The sequence below is a fragment of the Triticum dicoccoides genome, chromosome 7B, assembly GCF_002162155.2.
Source record: "Triticum dicoccoides isolate Atlit2015 ecotype Zavitan chromosome 7B, WEW_v2.0, whole genome shotgun sequence".
NCBI classification, from domain to species: domain Eukaryota; kingdom Viridiplantae; phylum Streptophyta; class Magnoliopsida; order Poales; family Poaceae; genus Triticum; species Triticum dicoccoides.
Window position 1 is genome coordinate 115,489,562 of NC_041393.1, and position 12,723 is coordinate 115,502,284.

The 12,723-nt window shown below is 43.3% G+C and overlaps 1 long non-coding RNA gene and 1 other non-coding gene across 2 annotated transcripts; both read left to right on the plus strand.

Moving 5' to 3' along the window:
- Nucleotides 1–4,832: 4,832 nt before the first annotated feature.
- Nucleotides 4,833–4,914, plus strand: TRNAS-AGA. The gene has a single exon. It is a non-coding gene; the product is annotated as a tRNA-Ser (tRNA).
- A 429-nt stretch (nt 4,915–5,343) lies between these two features.
- LOC119337129 lies at nt 5,344–6,038 on the plus strand. The gene is made up of 3 exons (XR_005163041.1): nt 5,344–5,505; nt 5,621–5,728; nt 5,831–6,038. It is a non-coding gene; the product is annotated as an uncharacterized LOC119337129 (long non-coding RNA).
- The last annotated feature ends 6,685 nt before the right edge of the window (nt 6,039–12,723 follow it).

A 12,723-nucleotide genomic window follows, 5' to 3' on the forward strand; every position in this document is an offset into this window, starting at 1 on the left:
TCCCCTCCACTCCCCCCCTCCGATATTCCTCGTTTCTTGACGGATTTTGCGGATCGAGATGGCCCCGAAGAAAGAAAAGTAAGCTCTTTCAATCCCTCCAACAAGTTTTAATCAAACATCTTCCGATTCGTCGCATTATTCGTTTGAAATCACACCTATTAGAATTTTTTTTTAACCCTAGGATTGATTTAGGTTGATTCTAGATGTTATATTGTGTTAGATTTGAACTATATGATCGATGATGCATGTTCCTATGCTATGGTTGTGTTAACATAAACCCTAGTTCATAATTGATTTGAATGGTTTTTTTTATATGATGGATGATGCATGTTCCTATGCTAAGATGCAAGTATTGGATGCTATGATGCAAGTATTGGATGATGCAAATATTTGATATATTTGTTATATGTAGTATATGAATCCTCAAGATGAACCCTAGTTCATTTTTTTAACATGGTGATTGCAAGTATTTGTTATATGTAGTATATGAATCCTCAAGATGAACCCTAGTTCATTTTTTTAACATGGTGATTGCAAGTATTTGGATGATGCAAGTATTTTATTTAGTTATTGATATATGTATTGTATTTAGTTCATAATAATCTTGATATATGATTATTCAAAGATTGTGTAAAGTATTTAGGTTCAGTTTTTGTTATGCATCGATGTGTTTCGTAGTTAATGTTGAACTCTAGTTCATGTTGAAAAATCTTTTGATGTGCTTATGCAATTCTTTTAGGAGGCCACCTCTTGCGGACGATATCGGCACAAAGTACACAATGCTTGACCCTAGGTTCGACAAGCATCACCGTGCCCGTTTCATTGAGAATGGAGTGGTAATTAGCATTTTAAACCAAATCTTTCGAAATGATGAAAACAAGTTGCTAACTATTATGTCCATGCTAATTATGCTTTGGTTATTGATTTTCACAGATGCTGCCGCCACTACGGATGAGGGCTCACAAGACGACGGTTAAGATGGAGTACGACGATCGGTACGCACCGTTCTTCAGGAGAGCCCGACTATTGGGTTTCGTCCTGCAGTTCAAGCGTAAGCCGCCAACGCTCGTTCACTCAGCTCTCACGGCTTTGATCGACCGGTGGCGGCCAGAGACGCACAGCTTTCATCTTCCATGCGGGGAGATGACCGTGACCCTCGAGGATTGGGCGATGATTACGGCACTACCGCTGGAGGGTCGTCCTCTCACGGGAAGAGTGGAGAGGGCAAACTGGCTCGAGAGGGTTGTCAGCCTCATCGGCGACTGCCCCGCCGCTAAGAGCAACCGGACTTTCGGTATACCGCTGCCATGGCTCCTCGAGCACCGGAGGAAGTGCCCGAAAGATGCCGAGCCCCGGGTGGTGGAGCAGTACACCAGGGCCTACCTGTGGTACATTCTCACGGAGGTACTGTTTCCGGACTGCTCTGGGAACTCTGCCCTATGGATCTATCTCGACTTCCTGAAGGACTGGGATGCGGGGTATAGCTGGGGGGCCGCCGGACTTGGCTACCTATACCGTTCGGTAAGTGAATATCACTTTCTTTCAAATATCAAACGTGTGTTGATTTATATTTTGACATCTTATCATCTATACTTGGTTGGTAGCTTGACGACGCGACCCAGAGAGGGGAAGTTTCGTCCGGTATGTGTGGATGTGTGTGGGGCCTCTCCATTTGGATGTGTGAGCGAATCCCGGTGGGCCGTCCGGAGAAGATGTGCTCGCGTGCATGGACGGACTATGGAGGAGATGACGAAGATGATCGGAACCCGACCGTCGCATACGCTTGGGACGTGGTGCGTGTCTACACGGGCGAATCGAAGGCCTTGTACAAGGTCTTCAGCAACGAGCTTGATTCTCTCACGCCTTTCCAGGTATAAGAACTACATTTTCACTTGAGCTTACCATTGTTTCGAGACCACTTTCACTTGAGCTTACCATTGTTTGGTTATAGGTTACTTGGCGGTCGTATAGTGATGATCGACAGTGGGGGTTCGAGCTGAACAGCATGTGCAAGCAGGACCGGCTGCTCTTCCGGTGCATCGTGCCCATGATTTGTGTCTATGCCGTGGAGTACCACTTGCCACAGCGCGTTGCCGCACAATTTGGTAAGACGCAACACACACCACCAGCCGACATCGTCCGCGACACCGGTGGCTACGACCTACACCTGTGAGTACCACAAGCCGTCCTCATCGATTCTAAGATGCTTTACATTCATAAAAGAAGGGTGTTTTACATTCTTTCTTACGCATTGCAGGATGAGTAGGCAGAAGAATCAATCAATCACAGATTGGGAAGCCGAACATGCGAGATACGTGAAGGAATGGAACGAGTGGAAAACACGCAAAGACACGGAGAGGAGAGTGATTGACTGGGACGCGTACGAGGATCACATGTTGTGGTACGATGATGGCATCAAGCATCGTCTGCGTCTGAGGCCCCAGTGGACGACAGCAGATGCCGAAGACCTGTTCGATGACGCCTCAGACTGGTATGTTTTTAGTGTAGAATCCAAGTAATTGTTAATAGTTTAGATAATCCATACTTATTAATTGATATGTTTTTTTATTCAGAAATTGCCAAAGAGCCTATCTGAGAGTTGTGGCATCGAGGCTGATGAAGAAGGCTATGCTGGAATACGCCTTACCGCAACGGGCCCCGTCACTACTTGTGCGTACGGCGTGGACACGGACGACCACACAAATTTAAGCACACATGGGTGGAAGAGCTTCCTCGTTGACAAGAATCTTCATGTTGGACAGACCATCCTTATTACTATCAGGAAGACCACCCGTCAAGGCTTGAAGATGATGGTCGTCATCGATATCATCTGAACTATATATGTGTGTGGCTGCTGATGATCGTCATGTTTGATTTCTACCCATGGATGAAACCTTTTATGTGGTCGATGACCGTTGAACTCGTTAAACTTCTTATGTTGCCTTCATACTATGTTATGTGATCAAACTATGTTATTTGATACTTGTTTCTTAGTCCGTAATGGCAAAATTTTGTGGATGTGATCAAACTATGTTATGTCTATAAAATTGTGCTTATATTATGTTTCTTATGTCTATGTTATGTTTCTTCTGTTATGTCTTATGGCAAAAAAAATTGAAGACAAAAACAAAGTAGTTAAGTTTAGTGCCAACCTACCGCCAGGAAACTCGGCGGTAGGTTTGTGCGGGCTACCGCCGTGGTCTTTGGCGGTAGGTACGTCAGCAGCCGTTAACGGATTGACGGCCGTCAGGCACACCTACCGCCGGAACCTGCGGCGGTAGGCTGTGCAACCCTACCGCCTGAGGTTCTGGCGGTAGCAAAAGGGTCAGATTTCGAAATGTTTTCAGACTGGGGTCAAATCTCGATTTTGTTTCACAAAAGGGTCAAAACACGAAATTTTGCCGCCTAGCTCGCTCTTGATCATGATTTGCCGTTGATGCACCGGTGACAGGCATATACTCCTACCCTGCTTGCCGGTCATCCTGACGTCGTCGAAATGTACGTACGTTCTAATCACGCATGTTCCGTCCGCCTGCTCGAGTAGTAGATTTTCACAAGCAGATAACGTTGGTTGGTTTGTCAACATTTTATTTAATAAAAAGAGCTCAAGCGCCATGGATTTTAGTGCGTTTTTGGTGGCTTGTATCCGAAAGGAATCATCTCGATCGGAGCCGGTAGGCGAGATCGTCGTACCACCATGCATATGCGAGCAGTACGTGCTGGATTAGTCTAGTGTCGCCGGTAGTGTGTCGTGCTAACCAATATTCTTCCTAGGCGCGCTGTAACTGGATTTAGAAGGCTCTAATCGTTTTAAATTAGATTCGGGTGGTCCACGCCATTTTTGATGTTTAGCGAGCGATGATCATATGTACTTAGATTATTGCGGCCTAGCGACAATGACACAGCAGGAATTTAGTTAGAATATAAGTTAGGCGGAGGAGTATCATTTGGTTACGTAAGCACCCGTCCTTGGCCAGGAAAGGAACTCGCGGTGTAGGGCTGTAGGCTGTGCACGGGGTGGATCGAATGGTAATCTCGAAAACCACATAAGCAGAGAAACGGACGCCAGAACTAGCTACTGGACGGTATACTCCCTTCGGATTACTCTTATCGAACGAGTGATTTAGGCCATGTTCGAAATCTCTCCACTCCGAGGAGCTGTGGAGCTCGGTTTGAGCCGCTTCGTGAAAATGTTGAGGGAGCTGAAATGAACTGAACAGACACTTAGTTCCTTGAGAAGGGGAAATGATTAAGCAGCATCGCGCGAGAGGGCAAGAGTAAACAGGGGAGCTAAGCTAGCTCACACAGCAGTGTAAAAACGATGGAGGGGGTACCCGGGCCAAATTTGAGCACGCATGCCCGTGACAAGCTGAACAATGATGAATCGCCGGTCATTGTCGCGATCACGGGACGTCGCCGTCGGTCGGATCGGATCGGAGGCCGTCATCGACCGACCACCGCCAGCGTACGACAGGGACGTCCAGTTTTGACAGGAGGTTCCCGGGTCAGACGACCGGCCGGATCATGTGGCATCTCGTTCGCTGATTCCTTGAGCCAATCCGTTCCGCTCCGTAGCTCTTCAGCCGGGGGCTGAACACGGGCAATGAATACAAGTTTTTTTTTTGTTTTTTGAGAAAAGATACAAACTTGGGCCGTTAGGACTGGCTGCTTTGCGGTCACCGTAGTAGCCCCTGGAAAGAGCTGGGTACGGCCACCTTAACTTGTGGTCCATCAATAAGTTCGTGCATGGGCCTGACCTGATTGGTGGACGTCGTATTGTTGCTGCGTTGTACTTGTTTTATGTACGTAATATTTGTTTACAGAAGCAAAAGGTGGTCGTGCCGGAGTGGTTATCGGGCATGACTAGAAATCATGTGGGCTTTGCCCGCGCAGGTTCGAATCCTGCCGACCACGTCTCCTTTTTTTTTTACGTGCCTCTTCCATCTGTGAGTTTTCAAATATTTGGATTGCTTACCATATTTAGTTCCATCTCTGAGTTAATTTTTTTTTGTTAGTGTCAAAAAAGAAAAGGCATGAGGCTGCGGGTTCAAGGATCCAGTTGCCCGATATCAGTATTTTTTATCCTATAAGAAAAGCAAAAGCATACCGGTTAACTTTTGCGAAAATCAATCCACATCTGTGACTACCTCTGTCCGAGTGTATAGAGCATGCGCGCAGGTTCGAATCCTGCTGACCACGTCTCTTTTTCTTACGTGCCTTCCATCTGTGTCTTTTTTTACGTGCCTTCCATCTGTGGATTTTCAAATATTTGGACTTCTTACCATATGAACAGTCATCTGCATGTGTACTAAGGGTCTAACTTCTTTGTTGGCATACGAAGAAGAGAGCGGACATCTTTCTGGTTTGAAGGTTTGTCGGGAAGCGCCATCTATATCTAACTTTCTGTTTGCAGATGATTCTTTGATCCTCATGAAAGCAAATTTGAAAAATGCACATGCCTTGAAGAGAGTTCTTGATTCATATTGTGCAGCGCCTGGGCAACTGGTTAGTATGGATAAATCAAGCATATTTTTCAGTCCCAATACTAATGTTGCCGTGAAGGCAAATATGTGTTCTTTATTAAATATTATGACAGAAGCACTCAATGACAAATACCTAGGTCTCCCGGCCAAGGTAGGGATGGATAAAACAGATTGTTTTCAGTATTTGGTGGATCGGGCTTTGAGCAGAGTTAATGGATGGGAAGAAAGACAGCTATCCTTGGGCGGTAAGGAAGTTCTTCTTAAATCAGTTGCACAAGCTATACCATCGTATGCAATGTCGGTCTTTAAAATTCCTAAACAAACATGTAAAGGAATATCTGATGCAGTATTGCATTACTGGTGGGGAGACAGCGACAACCAGAAGAGAATGCATTGGATGGCTTGGTGGAAACTATGTGTGCCAAAGAGTAAAGGACGATTGGGCTTCAGGGATATGCATAGTTTTAACTTGGCACTCCTGGCTAAGCAAGCATGGAGGCTTATTGATAACCCAGACTCTTTGTGTGCAACGGTTCTTAAGGCTAAATATTTTATAGATGGTGAGTTGATCAATGCCAAACTGAAGAAAGGTTCATCTTTTACATGGCAAAGTATAATGGCAGGCTTGAATACTCTAAAGCAGGGATGCATTTGGAGAGTAGGGGATGGACGGAAAATAAATATCTGGAATGATGCATGGCCACAAGGAACTCGGAATAGGAAGGTCGTAATAACCCCACGGGGCAACCAGATCATATCTAAAGTTCATGATTTAATCGATCCCGGTATAGGTCAATGGGATGAGGAACTCGTAAGACAAACGTTCTGGCATGTTGATTGCAACCGAATATTAGCTATACCATTACCAACCTACGACATGGAGGATTTCCTAGCATGGGGAATGTTGGGGAACGTCGTAATTTCAAAAAAAATTCCTACGCACACAAAGATCATGGTGATGCATAGCAACGAGAGGGGAGAGTGTAGTCCACGTACCCTCGTAGACCGTAAGCGGAAGCGTTTATCAACGCGGTTGATGTAGTCGTACACCTTCACGATCCGTCCCGATCAAGTACCGAAACTAAGGCACCTCCGCGTTCAGCACACGTTCAGCTCGATGACGTCCTCGCCTTCTTGATCCAGCAAGAGGGGTGAAGTAGTAGATGAGTTCCGGCAGCACGACGGCATGGTGACGGTATTGGTGAAGAACAATCTCCGCAGGGCTTCGCTTAAGCACTACGAAAACTATGACGGAAGATAAACTAGAGGGGACAGGGTTGCCGGCACAAGGCTTGGTGTTTCTTGATGTGTCTTTGGTGCTAGCCCTGCCCCTCTATTTATATGTTGAGCCTTGGGGTCAAAACTTGGAGTAAAAGCCTCCACAAAGTCGGTTTCACCCAAAAGGCAAGAGTCCTTCTCGGACTCCATGGCCAGACGCCGGGGTTCCCGACGTCTGGACCCAGACGCCAGGGACCCTGACGTCTGGCCCCTAGACTCCACAAAACTTCATTCTGCGCTTTCCAAAAACCTTGTGGGCTTTTCCCTTTGGCCCAAATAAAGTGTTTTCGTACCCAAACATTTCGGGAAACATCCGGAACCCCTTCCGGTGATTTCTGGAACCCTTCCGGAGACCAAATACTATTATCCCATATATCAATATTTATCTCCGGACCATTCCGGAGTTCCTCGTCATGTCCGTGATCATATCCGGGACTCCGAATAACATTCGGTCACCAACATACATAACTCATATAATACTATATCGTCAACTAACGTTAAGCGTGCGGACCCTACGGGTTCGAGAATTATGTAGACATGACCGAGACACCTCTTTGGTCAATAACCAATAGCGGAACCTGGATGCCCATATTGGCTCCTACATATTCTACGAAGATCTTTATTGGTCGAACCGCATAACAACATATGTTGTTCCCTTTGTCATCAGTATGTTACTTGCCCGAGATTCGATCATCGGTATCTCAATACCTAGTTCAATCTCATTACCGACAAGTCTCTTTACTCGTTCTGTAATGCATCATCCCGCAACTAACTCATTAGTCACATTGCTTGCAAGGCTTATAGTGATGTGCATTACCGAGAGGGCCTAGAGATACCTCTCCGACAATCGGAGTGACAAATCCTAATCTCGATCTATGCCAACTCAACAAGTACCATCGGAGACACCTGTAGAGCACCTTTATAATCACTCAGTTACGTTGTGACGTTTGGTAGCACACAAAGTGTTCCTCCGATATTCGGGAGTTGCATAATCTCATAGTCATAGGAACATGTATAAGTCAGAAAGCAATAGCAACAAACTAAATGATCAAGTGCTAAGCTAACGGAATGGGTCAAGTCAATCACATCATTATCTAATGATGTGACCCCGTTAATCAAATGACAACTCATGTCTATGGTTAGGAAACACAACCATCTTTGATTCAACGAGCTAGTCAAGTAGAGGCATACTAGTGACATTATGTGTATCTATGTATTCACACATGTACTACAATTCTAGCATGAATAATAAACATTTATCATGAAATAAGGAAATAAATAATAACTTTATTATTGCCTCTAGGGCATATTTCCTTTAGTCTCCCACTTGCACTAGTGTCAATAATCTAGTTCACATCGTCATGTGATTTAACATCAATAGTTCACATCTTTATGTGATTAGTTCACATCTCTATGTGACTAACACCCAAAGGGTTTACTAGAGTCAATAATCTAGTTCACATCGCTTATGTGATTAACACGCAAAAGAGTGATCATGTTTTTCTTGTGAAAGAAGTTTAGACAACGGGTCTGCCACATTCAGAGTCGTATGTATTTTGCAAATATTCTATGTCTATAATGCTTTGCATGGAGCTACTCTAGCTCATTGCTCCCACTTTAAATATGCATCCAGATTGAGACTTAAGAGTCATCTGGATCGGTATAAAAGCTTGCATCGACGCACCTCTTTACGACAAACTCTTTATCACCCCCATCATCGAGAAACATTTCCTTAGTCCTCACTAAGGATATTCTTGACTGCTGTCCAGTGATCTACTCCTAGATCAAAATTGTGCTCCCTTGCCAAACTTAGAGCAAGGTATACAATAGGTCTGGTACACAGTATAGCATACTTTATAGAACCTATGACTGAGGCATAGGGAATGACTTTTCATTCTCTTTATATTTTCTGCCATGGTCGGGTTTTGAGTCTTACTCAACTTCACACCTTGCAACACAGGCAAGAACTCCTTCTTGACTGTTCCATTTTGAACTACTTCAAAATCTTATCAAGGTATGTACTCATTGAAAAATCTTATCAAGCGTCTTGATCTATCTCTATAGATATTGATGCTTAATGTGCAAGCAGCTTCACCGAGGTCTTTCTTTGAAAAACTCCTTTAAGACACTCTTTTATGATTTCCAGACAATTCTACATTATTTCCGATCAACAATATGTCATTCACATATACTTATCAGAAATGTTGTAGTTCTCCCACTCACTTTCTTGTAAATACAGACTTCACCGTAAGTCTGTATAAAAGTTGTTACTTTGATCAATTCATCAAAGCGTATATTCCAACTCCGAGATGCTTGCACCAGTCCATAGATGGATCGCTGGAGCTTGCACATTTTGTTAGCACCTTTAGGATCGACAAAACCTTCTGGTTGCATCATATACATCTCTTCTTTAAGAAATCCATTAAGGAATGTAGTTTTGACATCCATTTGCCAGATTTCATAAAATGTGGCAATTTGCTAACATGATTCAGACAGACTTAAGCATAGATACCAGTGAGAAACTCTCATCGTAGTCAACACATTGAACTTGTCAAAAACCTTTTGCGACAATTCTAGCTTTGTAGATAGTAACAGTACTATCAATGTCCGTCTTCCTCTTGAAGATCCATTTATTTTCTATGGCTTGCCGATCATCGGGCAAGTCCACCAAAGTCCACACTTTGTTCTCATACATGGATCCAATCTCAGATTCCATGGCCTTCAAGCCATTTCACGGAATCTGGCCCATCATCGCTTCCTCATAGTTCGTAGGTTCATCATGGTCTAGTAACATGACTTCCAGAACAGGATTATCGTACCACTCTGGTGCGGACTATACTTTGGAAGACCTACGAGGTTCTTTAGTAACTTAATTTGAAGTTTCATGATCATCATCATTAGCTTCCTCACTAATTGGTGCAGGAATCACTGGAACTGATTTTTGTGATGAACTACTTTCCAATTCGGAGAAGGTACAATTACCTTATCAAGCTCTACTTTCCTCCCACTCACTTCTTTCGAGAGAAACTCCTTCTCTAGAAAGGATCCATCTTAGCAACGAATATCTTGCCTTCAGATCTGTGATAGAAGGTGTACCCAACAGTTTCCTTTGGGTATTCTATGAAGACGCACTTCTCTGATTTGGATTCGAGCTTATCAGGTTGAAAAAAAAATCACATAAGCATCATAGCCCCAAACTTTAAGAAACGACAACTTTGGTTTCTTGCCAAACCACAGTTCATAAGGCGTCATCTCAATGGATTTTGATGGTGCCCTATTTAAAGTGAATGTAGTTGTCTCTAATGCATAACCCCAAAACGATAGTGGTAAATCGGTAAGAGACATCATAGATCGCACCATATCCAATAAAGTGCGATTACGACGTTCGGACACACCAATACGCTGTGGTGTTCCAGGTGGCGTGAGCTGTGAAACTATTCCACATTGTTTTAAATAAAGGCCAAACTCGTAACTCAAATATTCTCCTCCACGATTAGATCGTAGAAACTTTTATTTTCTTGTCACGATGATTCTTCACTTCACTCTGAAATTCTTTAAACTTTTCAAATGTTTCAGACTTGTGTTACATTAAGTAGATATACTCATATCTGCTCAAATCATCTGTGAAGGTCAGAAAATAATGATACCCACCACGAGCCTCAACACTCATTGGACCACATACATCGGTATGTATTATTTCCAATAAGTCAGTAGATCGTTCCATTGATCCGGAGAATGGAGTTTTAGTCATCTTGCCCATAAGGCACGATTCGCAAGCATCAAATGATTCATAATCAAGTGATTCCAAAACTCCATCTTTATGGAGTTTCTTCATGTGCTTTACACCGATATGACCCAAACGACAGCGCCACAAATATGTGGCACTATTATTATCAACTTTGCATCTTGTGGCATCAATATTATGAATATGTGTATCACTACGATCAAGATTTAACAGACCATCAACATTGGGTGTATGACCATAGAAGGTTTTATTCATGTAAATAGAACAACAATTATTCTCTGACTTTAAATGAATAACCGTATCACAATAAACATGATCTAATCATATTCATGCTCAACGCAAATGCCAAATAACATTTATTTAGGTTTAACACTAATCCCGAAAGTATAGGGAGTGTGCGATTATGATCATATCTATCTTGGAACTACTTCCAACACACATCGTCACTTCACCCTCAACTAGTCTCTGTTTATTCTGTAACTCTTGTTTTGAGTTACTAATTTTTAGCAACCAAACAAGTATCAAATACTCAGGGGCTACTATAAACACTAGTAAGGTACACATCAATAACCTGTATATCAAATATACCCTTGTTCACTTTGCCATCCTTCTTATCCACCAAATATTCAGGGCATTTCCGCTTCCAGTGACCATTTCCTTTGCACTAGAATCACTCAGTTTCAGGCTTTGGTCCAGCTTTGGGTTTCTTCACGGGAGTGACAACTTGCTTGCCATTCTACTTGAAGTTCCCTTTCTTTCCCTTTGCCATGTTCTTGAAACTAGTGGTCTTGTCAATCATCAACACTTGATGCTCTTTATTGATTTCTACCTTCACCGATTTCAACATCAGGAAGAGCTCGGGAATCGTTTTCGTCATCCCTTGCATACTATAGTTCATCACGAAGTTCCAATAACTTGGTGATGGTGACTAGAGAACTTTGTCAATTGATGTCTACTACGTAACCTTCTTCTTGTAGACGTTGTTGGGCCTCCAAGTGCAGAGGTTTATAGGACAGTAGCAATTTCCCCTCGAGTGGATGACCTAAGGTTTATCAATCCGTGGGAGGCATAGGATGAAGATGGTCTCTCTCAAGCAACCCTGCAACCAAATAACAAAGAGTCTCTTGTGTCCCCAACACACCCAATACAATGGCAAATTGTATAGGTGCACTAGTTTGGCGAAGAGATGGTGATACAAGTGCAATATGGATGGTAGATATAGGTTTTTGTAATCTGAAAATATAAAAACAGCAAGGTAACTAATGATAAAAGTGAGTGTAAACGGTATTGCAATGGTAGAAAACAAGGCCTAAGGTTCATACTTTCACTAGTGCAAGTTCTCTCAAAAATAATAACATAAGTAGATCATATAACAATCCCTCGACATGCAACAAAGAGTCACTCCAAAGCCACTAATAGCGGAGAACAAACGAAGAGATTATGGTAGGGTACGAAACCACCTAAAAGTTATCCTTTCTGTTCTATCTATTCAAGAGTCAGTAGTAAAATAACATGAAGCTATTCTTTCCGTTCAATCTACCATAGAGTTCATACTAGAATAACACCTTAAGAAACAAATCAACCAAAACCCTAATGTCACCTAGATACCCCATTGTTACCTCAAGTATCCGTGGGCATTATTATACGATATGCATCACACAATCTCAGATTCATCTATTCAACCAACACAAAGTACTTCAAAGAGTGCCCCAAAGTTTTTAGCGGAGAGTCAAGACGAAAACGTGTGCCAACCCCTATGCATAGGTTCATGGGCGGAACCCGCAAGTTGATCACCAAAACATACATCAAGTGGATCACGTGATATCCCATTGTCACCACAGATAATCACGGCAAGACATACATCAAGTGTTCTCAAATCCTTAAAGTCTCAATCCGATAAGATAACTTCAAAGGGAAACTCAATTCATCACAAGAGAGTAGAGGGGACAAACATCATAAGATCCAACTATAATAGCAAAGCTCGCGATACATCAAGATCGTGCCATACAGAGAACACGAGAGAGAGATCAAACACATAGCTACTGGTACATACCCTCAGCCCCAAGGGTGAACTACTCCCTCCTCATCATGGAGAGCGCCGGGATGATGAAGATGGCCACCGGTGAGGGATCCCCCCTCTGGTAGGGTGCCGGAACGGGCTCCCGAGAGGTTTTTGGTGGCTACAGAGGCTTGCAGTAGCGGAACTCCCGATCTATC